The sequence below is a fragment of the Physeter macrocephalus genome, chromosome 12 (genome assembly GCF_002837175.3).
Source record: "Physeter macrocephalus isolate SW-GA chromosome 12, ASM283717v5, whole genome shotgun sequence".
NCBI lineage: Eukaryota > Metazoa > Chordata > Mammalia > Artiodactyla > Physeteridae > Physeter > Physeter macrocephalus.
This window is the reverse complement of record NC_041225.1, coordinates 34,177,864-34,187,720: the sequence shown is the minus strand read 5'-3', so window position 1 is coordinate 34,187,720 and position 9,857 is coordinate 34,177,864. Positions and strand designations below refer to the sequence as shown.

Genomic DNA, 9,857 nt, shown 5'->3' with positions numbered 1-9,857 from the left:
TCGCCACAACTAGAGAAAGCCCGCGCGCAGCAACGAAGACCCCAAGCAGCCAAAAAAAAAAAAAAGAACACAGCAGGATTCCCTTTCATTGCCTCTGGCGACCACGTTAGCCACTGACACAGCTGAGGGCACGCGTGCGGACCTCCCTTGGACACCAGGTTGTGTGGGGGCAGCATGCCGAGCTGTGGTTGTGCTGTGTGATGTGAGGCTTGCTGTCGGTGAGACCTCAGGGGGAGTCCCGGCTCCGCCACTTAGCAGACGTGCGAGCGAAGTCCATAAGGTGGGCTAAAGTGTGGCTCCCTGCCTCCCAGCTGTGTCCTGAGAGTTAAGTGAGCCAGTGGATGGGGAACCGCTCTGTCAACTGTAAAGGGTGGTGCAGCTAATATAACTATTATTATTCATCAGGGGGTGTTACCTCTGCCTTTCTTCTTCCTTCTGTCTCTCCCTTCCCCTACCTCTCTATCTCCCTCCCCCTCCTCTTCAGCAGCTGCAGGGGTGTCACCTTTGACAGAAATGCCTCTCAACACTTCATCTCCAGATCCACCCACGTTCTAGGCGTTTCTCAAAGGCCAGCTCACCACGGCCGCCTTCCCAGCACTCTCCCGGATCAACCCGATGACAACCACTCTCCTCATTCTTTGCTAGAACCTTTGTATTTCTCCTGGAACGTCTTGCTCTTCCTAACTCTTAGAAAGCTACAGACAGAAGGAATCTTAGTTATCCTCTGGTGCTACCTTTTTGTTTTAGAAAAATGAGCAAGTTGAAATTTAGGAGGGGGAGTAACTGGTACAAATTTATGGAGTAAATGAGGGATGCAGTCAGAACCCAGACCCAGGACTCAAGCCTCTCGGCCCAGAGCTGCTCCCAGGACACCCCTGCACCTTGACGACTGTCTGCCCTGCCCCATGGTGGATGGTGTGTCCTTTTACTATTCAGCTGTGAGCTCTTGGAGGGCAGAGGCTGTGACTCACCCTTCTAAGTTCTCACCTGTAGTGACATTTGCCTGTAGCCTGGCCAGTCCATTCAAGGCACAGATGACTGCCGTACTGAGGCTGGAATGGAGAACAAGACTGAAAAACTGGAGTTGTCTTAAGTCAAATGCTGACTGAAAGCTTCTTCATCTTCTGCCTCCTTTCTCACCCCAGATGATACACCCACTCTTTAAAATCCAAGGCCAAGATGGGATTATCACTTTCCCCATTAATTTTAAGTGAACATTTTTGAGATTCCTGGATCTAACTGGTGAGTTCTGCTGAACAGAGGCTTTGGAACCCCGTCAAATTAAAAAGGCTCAGGAGTACATGAAAATGGAAAATTCACTTGCGAGGAAGAGACTTCCTTGGCTTATTGCAGTGAGAAAAGTTAGCTGACAAGAGTGAATCTTCAAAGAATTAATTTACAGAACTATGTGCTTAACATTGCAGCCTCAGCTGAAAGAGCCAGAGAGTTGGAAAAAGTGCGTGTGGGGGGAAAGTTACTGACGGCCTTGGTCTTGTGAGGGAGGCAAGCCAAGTCAGCACCCCAGAGCGGGGAGGAGGGCCCTGGGGGCCGAATCTCTCCAATGAGGTACACCCTGCAAGGCGGCGTCTTGCCTCCTTGAGGTCCTGCCGGTAGAGCTTTCCGACGGAGTGGCCAGTGTCCTGGAGCTTCCTTTCGAGAGCCACAGAGAGCTGAGAAGCCAGGCTGATTCTTAGCATGCCATCAGGTTCCTGTTTCTCGAGGAGTGTGGTAGCACATCGACGCAAGACTTGTTGTGATAGCTACATGCAGGAGAGCATTTTTTTTTTTTTTTTTTAAACCGTGGGAGCAGGGGCGGCTCTAACACCTTCTCCTCTGCTTCCTAACGTGGTATATCCTGTGCTCAGGGGCAAGTTTGGTATGGCGGCATGCAGGAAGCATTAGGGAGAGAGTGGGGTATTCTGGAGTTGGCACCAGCTTTGGAATAAAACAGAACTGGGCTTGAGGCTGAGTGCTGCCATTTAACTTGCTAGATGATCATAATTTCCCTCTTTGAGGCTCAGTTTTCTCACTTGTGAAATGATGACAAAGAAACTTACCTTGACAGCTACTGTATTGAACGGCGATCAATACCTCCAATTACAGCCAACACTAGTACCCGGCGCGTAGTAGACGTTGCTGCCGCTGCTGGCGGTGCTGCTGGCGGTGACGAGGGTGCTGGCGTGGGACGTCATGGTCCCGACGGCTTAGCAGCAATGGGGCTTTTTCTTCCCATTCAGTATTTTGAAGTACATGATTCTTCTTTGTGATTAGGAAGCAGCGCCCAAATACAATAGAACAATGGGATTCCCTGGCTGGAGGGGGATCATAAAGACCTTTTCCTCGAACCTTCTATATGTGATGCCTAAATACAGTTAAATTAGTATTTCATCCTCTGTTTCAATATCCTCCTGACGCGGCATTCAGTAACTCACTACCCTGAGGTTGGTCAGATGGTTTCTTTCTGAGCAGTAGTTTCCTAACCTGGAAAATAGGGTTGCTAATGCCCAGGTATCAAGATTGTTACAGGGGTCAGAGGTCATGCACGTCAAAGGTCAAGGCAGTAGTGCCATAACTGTTTTCCTCTCTCCCTTCTCTTTCCCTTCCCTGGAAGCTGCTTGTTTCATCCTTGGATGGCTCTATTTTTTTTTAAAAATCAATTTCTGACTCCCCGGGCTTTCGCTCATCAGTCTCAGTTTCCCTCTTTGTGGCCACCTGGGATGAACTGAGTCAGTCTTCCCTAAGCCAGCCCTGCAGACATCACTCTTGCCCCTCGGTGTCTCATCTCTAGTCCCTGGTTCCTTCGGTCACTCCTTGTCATCACACGGTTTCCAGGCCTCTTGCCCTATTTAATCTTCTCTGAGTGTGTGCCTACTTCCTACTCAAACCATGGTACCTCTCGGAGTCAAGGGAGAGAGGGTATTTAGAGAGCATCTCACCTGTAGTTTTGTATCTGGAGAGACAGACGCCCAATGTGAGGCGTATTAGCACAGCAAGTTCTGTCGTGGTCGGCGGCATATCCTAGTAGGTGTTTTCTGATTTATCTGTTTACAGCTGTGATGCCATTGTGGCAGCAAATTTTATACTTTCATTGCAGTGTTTCTTTACTCTTTCGAGAATGGGCTCCAGATACAGCAAAAGGGTTCTCTTGGTGGTAAGAGTATCTGGATTCTTTTTTTTTTTTTTAATAAATTTATTTATTTATTCATTTAATTTTGGCTGCGGTGGGTCTTCGTTGGTGCGCGCGGGCTTTCTCTAGTTGCGGCGAGCGGGGGCTACTCTTTGTTGCGGTGCGTGGGCTTCTCACTGCGGTGGCTTCTCTTGTTGCGGAGCATGGGCTCTAGGCGTGCGGGCTTCGGTACTTGTGGCGCACGGGCTCAGTAGTTGTGGCTTGCAGGCTCTAGACTGTGGCTCAGTAGTTGTGACTCATGGGCTTAGTTGCTCTGCAGCATGTGGGATCTTCCCGGATCAGGGCTCAAACCCGTGTCCCCTGCACTGGCAGGTGTATTCTTAACCACTGCTCCCCCAGGGAAGCCCTGCATTTTTAAAGAACATTTTACATGCAACAGCAATTGGTGTTCCTTGTCACAACAACTTGAAAATTGGATGAGCATCCACTCTTTGAAGCTGGTGCAGCTGTACGGCAGAGGCGTGGAGCTGGCTATTTTTATTCCACATGGCAACAGGGTGGTGAAGAAGAAGGCAAGCTTCCCCTGTGAGATGGGGCTGAAGTACTTCCTCCAGTTACATCTAGTAGTTCAAGTGCAGGTGCATCATCCTATCTCTCTAGACCTCAGTTTCTTCTTCTTAAAAGGAGGGTTATGACCTGTTCATTGTCTGACACTAAGTGTTGTGGGAAGATTATGTGAAAATAATGTATCAAAGGATTTTTTTGAACTATAAAGCATGATGCATAAGCACATTTTCTTGCAATCTAGGCTGAGTAAATTTTCTACTGCCCAGTTATCTGTGAATTCACAGCCATCTGGGTCACCTGAGGCAGGTTGCCAAGTATGGAGTACACTCAGGTTCACTGTTCTGGATTTTTCTTTTCTCAAGCTCAAGTTCAAGACTCCAGTTTTCCTGAATGTCTTCTTGGACGACATCAGCCATGGTGAGTTTTCTGTCATCTGAGCCTAGTCCTACCTGTTGTGTTTTTTATTTCGGGCATAGTTATATTATTCTACTTCATGTTTGTCTCCCCTTTAGCCAGTTTCCAGCAAGTTCTGCCAACTTCAGGTCTTACAAGACTGTCCAATTAAATCCTTTTACATCTCACAAGTGCATAAAAATAGAGCTTCTGAAGCAAGAGATAAAAGTTGAGAACATGTTAAGAGTTACCTTCCATTTATAATGATTTGATTATAATCAATGATTTGATTATAGTGAGGTTAACTGTTTCTCTTAAGTTTTGGGCCATACACATTTCTTGTTTCTTGCCCTCCTTCCTTCCTCCCTCCCTTCCTTCTGTTACTGGACTAAACTTGGGTCCACTTGCCCGTGCACAGTAAAGCCAATCTACTGACACCAGGCTTTGGTGAAAGAAAATGATTGCGGGGCCACAAGCAAGGAATCCAGATAGCTAGTGCTTAAAAGATCAGAGCTCTCCAAAGCCTTTCAGGGAAAGGTTTATAAAGACAGGGTGAGGGAGGGCATTGTGGGGTGTGTGGTCAGCTCATGGACATTCTTCTGATTGGTTGCTGGTGAGGTCATCAGGAGTCAACATCATTAACCTTCTGGTTCCAACCCATCTGGGTTCTATGTCATTGTGGGCAGCATACAGTTCACTTCTTCCACCTGGTGGGAGTTTCAGTATCTGCAAAACAGCTCAAAGGACATGGTTCCAAATATTATCTACAGCCCTTGAGGAGGAACTAAATGTCCTTGACTTTGCTTAATGGCCAAACTAATATTAGTTTGTCTTTCTTGACTGTTTTCCTTTCTTTCTGCAATTTCTCACTTCTCTGATTAAATTTATTCTTTGACTAAAGATTTTGTACAGACAAAAGGCAGGCAGAGGGCGTGGGGGAAGCCCTGTTCTGGGAAGACCCCACAGTCTCCTGCTCGGTTACACTTCCCTCCTTCCGCCCTCTCTCTCTTCTTTTCTTTCCTTTTAAAAAAAATTCTCATTTGTATCTTTTCCCATTACCTTCAATGTTTATTTTTCTAAATTTGTTAGATTTTGCTTTATGGTTTTTATCTTTGTTGATATACTTCAAACATCTTCTTATATATGAAGATTATGTAAATATTGATCAATTTTATCTAAGTATTCTTATGTATTAAAAAATGAAATCTTTAATTCATTTGGAACTTAAATTATAAAATGTAAGTCAGGGTTCTAGTATGGTATTTTTTCCCTAAGTGGTTAGCTAGGAGTTTCATTGCCTTTGCCAAGTGGAATCCTTTTTCTTCCCAGCTGAAACAAAATTATACCATTCCATTTATTTGCCTGCCTATATTGGCAAGAGGCTATGATTCTTTCTGTTTCTGTTATTTTAGTTTTAAAGTTCCTTTTAATATATTTTATTGCATGGATCCCCTCCTTTTATTTCTACTCTTCCCCATTCCCTCCCTCACAATGTCCCATTTAGTTTTATAGATTTATTCCTATAGATAATCTTTAGGATGTCAAATCTCCCAAGATATTCCACTGTATTTTGATTGAAATTGCATTACCACGATTGGATAAAACAGACTCCAGAAAATAAAGTAAAACAAATAATAGCAGAGTAGAAATTCAGTGTTGTACAAAAATAATAATAGAGCAGCAAATCAAAGTGAAATTTGGATGGAGAGAAAAATGACAGATATAAAAAATCAGAAAAAACATGATGTAAATAAACATGGACTAGAAAAAAGAATAACTGCTAGGCCTAAAGAACAAATCAGAAAAAATATTCAAAGTAATACAGAATAAAATGTTTCTAAAACCAAGTAAGTTGTGAACCTGTCAGGTGAACATTATCCACTTTATCCAGAAGATTTAATTAAATCTGACAAACATTTTTACATATCCTGGTGAAAATATTGAATTCCATGGACAACCAAAGAATCCTAAAAACCTTGACAGGAAAAAAAAAAAAAGTACGGTGGGAAAAAGTCAAGGAGTCCTCAGACTTCTGTCTACAACATTGGATAAAGGCAGTCAATGGAATAGCATCTATAAAGTTTGGGAGGATTATGACTCAAAAATTCTATACCCAGCCAAATTGTCCTTTGTAATTTCAAGAATTAACATGCATTTTCCTATTACAAAAGAAAAATATGTTCATGATAGAAAATAAAAACTTACTATTGGGCTTCCCTGGTGGCACGGTGGATGAGAATCTGCCTGCTGATGCAGGGGACATGGGTTCGAGCCCTGGTCTGGGAGGATCCCACATGCCGCGGAGCAACTAGGCCCGTGAGCCACAACTACTGAGCCTGCGTGTCTGGAGCCTGTGCTCCGCAACAGGAGAGGCCGCGATAGTGAGAGTCCCACGTACTGTGATGAAGAGTGGCCCCCGCTTGCCACAACTAGAGAAAGCCCTCGCACAGAAACTAAGACCCAACACGGCAAAAATAAATAAATAAATAAATAAACTCCTACCCCCAACATCTTCTTAAAAAAAAAAAAAACTTACTATTAAAATTTAAAACATCTTAAAAACTTAGAACCACATGGAATCCATATTTTAAAAAAAATTCTAGTTTCTCCACTGCTTCCTTTTTCCTGCAGCTGCATGCAGTGGGGCTCAGGGACTTTGTGGATATAACTTGTTTACATTCATTCTGCTCCCCCAGTCCTCACAATGATGACTGGAATTTGGCTCCATATTTGTACTACCTACCAGGCAGAAACATTTGATTTTGATTTTGGTTAAAGCAAAATTTAGAAACAAGTTAGGAATTAACACATAGCATGGAAGTGAATGGACTTATGTGCCTGTAGATTTGAGATTAAAAATGTACTCCTAAGTTTGAATGAAAACCGGGCAAAGCCATTGGAATAAACTCTCAGTCATTTGAAGCTTCATAATCCAGAATCGTCAAGGGGTTCATTTGGAGCAAAGGTCATTGCCATGGGCGGAATTGGGCAGACACAAGTTTATGTATGCAGTACTTTATTTAACTTGTGTAACTTTGGCTTCTTAGATCACAGAGCCTATATATATATATATATTATTTTTAGCACATATAAAATGATGATAATTATGTCCATCTTACGTAGTTGTTGTGAGCGTTAAATGAAATGATATGGATAATCAGCACAGCAAGACACTGAATAGTAACTCATTAATAAATGATGACTGTTTGTTAAAATAATAATTTAGTAAACATAATAATTGTTAGCTTCATTTCAATGCTGGATAAAATCAGCGGATACTTGAAACCAAGAGATCAAGAAATTAAACATTCCTTCAATATCTGGGCCAAGTAATTAATTCTCATATTCATAAGCTTTGGTGATACATTATCAAGTAATGTAGGCCTCTTGTGAATTATAACTTTTTAATTAATTCACCTCAGGGGTACTGATTAGCACTAATTTATAGCTTAGTTTGCATATACTTGAAAGAGGTAAAACTGTGTGCCTTTTGTATGCACATACATACGTGCTTCTCAGATTGTGCTCTACGCCAGATTGTGCTCTACGCCAGCCCAGTCCCTCCTTTCAGTCTGTCTTGCTCCTTGTGCGTAAGATTTTCCTGCAGTTTTTAATAATCCTGGCCAAACAGGCAAACGATATAGTAATCTGTCCCGTTTGCAGGCCTATAGAGGTATCTTTCCTCTCTCCTTTTTTCCTTCCATCGGCTCCATTTTCTGCCACTGGCTGTCCTCATGGGATGGGGGCCAAATGCCATCATTGTGTCTTAGTGGAAAGATCTTTAGGTTTGGTGTCAGAAAACTTGGTTTAAGTCTTGGCACTGTTAGCCATTTACCATTTATGTCACAGAGGCTGTTATTTATCCTCTCTGACGCTCAGTTTCCTCTTTGACGGAGATAGGTTACAGAATATCTGCTCTACCAGGTTGTGTAAGAATTGGAAAGATACATAGGTTAAATTGAGTTGCTCTGTTTATGGCTATTTCCAAGGGGCGGGTGTTGCAATGTCAGAAACAATAAAGCCATTTCTCTGAAAGGAGAATTCCTCCCCGACTTCCTCCAATAAAGAGAGAAAGGGGGGCTGAGAGAGGAAGAAAGGACGCCACGCAGGGAGGTGGACGTTCTGGCTGGGTCACCCTTTCCCTGAACTGGGCGGACACTGGCAAGACAAGGGAGGGCTTGGACGTGGCTGGCCTTCTTTCATCCTGAGAAATGGTGAGTGGAGTTGAGGACAAGCCCGGGGGTTGGGGTGAGTGGGAGTGTCAAGAGCATGACTCTGGCTCTGGCATTGCTGCTGTGTGCTGTGTGAGCTTGGAAAATCCACCTAACCTTTCTGAGCCTTATTTTCCTAGTTGTTGAATTGAAAGTGATGATAACCATCTCCCTCCCTTACAAAATAGCCGCAGGGAGTAGATAAGAAAATGAGTGTGAAAGTGATTTATCAAGTGTAAAGTACTTCGCACATGGTAGTTATTACTGTAGATGATCTCAGTGATCCCTTTCAGTCCTAAAGATTTGTGATTCTCAACGCAGTGGTCTGAGCAGGAGGCTTATTTTTTCTCAAGCGGCTGTCAATATGATTTCCTCCCAGTTTCCAGTTCCTAATGCACAGTCAAGGCCCCATCTCCTCCCTGGGAGGAAACATCCCTCCTTGGAGGCCGTGCCTGCCACAGGGATATTGGGGTGACTCAAGGGACAGAGTTGAGCTGCGTTAACTTGGGGATGTAGAGTTGCAAAGTGTAATTGAAACTTTTGAGGTTTAAATCCAGTTTTCTTTAGGCAGATTCAGATTTTTCAAATCCCCTCCCTTTTTGTTTAAACTCAAAAGCTCCAGGAGAGCTTCGATGCCTTCTTGGACGTGAGATATTCCTCCTGGGGAGGGGGTAGGAGGGACTTCTGATGAACAAAGCGTAAACGAATCTGAAACATATGGATTTGATTTGCCCCACGATATGCACGTTTAAGTCTTGCATAGAAAAAGGCCTGGAAATGTGGATTTGGTGTTTCCCTCCTAAACTCTAAACATTTATAAACAGATCAAGATGCATGGAGTGGGGAGAGCACATTCATTCTTACTGTGGCTGAGTATCTGGCTTAGAGGAGCCCAACCAGACTGGAGCTGCCTTCAGGGGTCCCGATGAGCCCTTTCAAAGGCTCTCCTGGCCCTCTGCATTTGGACAAGCTTGTCTTATCGGCACGATCAGGTGCCTACATTGTAGGTCCAGTGAAAATGAAAACGCAGGTCTCCGTGTTCAAAAGTGAAGAATTTCAAGATGGTGGCCGCAGAGGATTAGAACAAGTAGGGTCCCTGGGCGACGATGCAGGTGACATGCCTGGGAAGCTGCCTCTGCTTATCTGCCCAGCACACAATTCCTCTCCTTCCCCTAAGTCACCTCCCAAGCTCAGATCTGCTGTTTCCTTCTTGGAGCTTTCCGTGACTCTCCAGGAGGGCGAGGCACCCTCCACTGTGCTCCTAGAGCCTCTTCTTCTAACCTGGATCAGTGCACCCTTTAACCAGCATGGACTGTTTATGTATTCACTTATTCAATCAACAAACATCGACAGCACTGCCTGCTATGCACAGGGCACCGTGCCGAGTGCTTGGCAAGCTCATTCCGGGATCGTGGACGAGGGGAACCTAACTCAGCCTGGGAGAGTCTAGAGAAGTTTTCTTTTGGAGAGGATGCTTCAATTGAGTCTTGAAGGTTCAGTAACTGTAAGAAGGGAATTGGAAGGATATGAATAAGACATGGGAGCAGGGAATACCTGGG

General features: G+C 44.2%; 1 long non-coding RNA gene across 1 annotated transcript in view; it reads left to right on the top strand.

Annotated features, from left to right (window-relative positions):
* Positions 1-3,884: 3,884 nt before the first annotated feature.
* Positions 3,885-9,857, top strand: part of LOC114487297 (uncharacterized) — a 57,647-nt gene continuing 51,674 nt past the window's right edge. The window contains exon 1 of the long non-coding RNA XR_008618839.1: positions 3,885-4,111. This is a non-coding gene — a long non-coding RNA (uncharacterized lncRNA). The remainder of the gene's footprint in view (positions 4,112-9,857) is intronic.